This window comes from Melitaea cinxia, chromosome 14, assembly GCF_905220565.1.
Source record: "Melitaea cinxia chromosome 14, ilMelCinx1.1, whole genome shotgun sequence".
Lineage (NCBI taxonomy): Eukaryota > Metazoa > Arthropoda > Insecta > Lepidoptera > Nymphalidae > Melitaea > Melitaea cinxia.
Window position 1 is genome coordinate 4,770,565 of NC_059407.1, and position 250 is coordinate 4,770,814.

A 250-nucleotide genomic window follows, 5' to 3' on the forward strand; every position below is an offset into this window, starting at 1 on the left:
CTTGCTCGGTTAATGTCATTTATCTGGAAAGTTAAAAAAAAGATATTATATTGGATAAAAAATTTGGACTTTGGTTGTCTGGAAGAAATTTCTGATACATATTCTGTTATCTTTAAGTAATTAATAATGTATATCTGCTGTAAAATATACGATAAAATTAAATTAAATGTTCAATCTTTTGGAATTACATCAAGAAATAAAATTATCTATGTATTTCAGAAACTTCTAATGATAAACGTAAGTAGTTTTA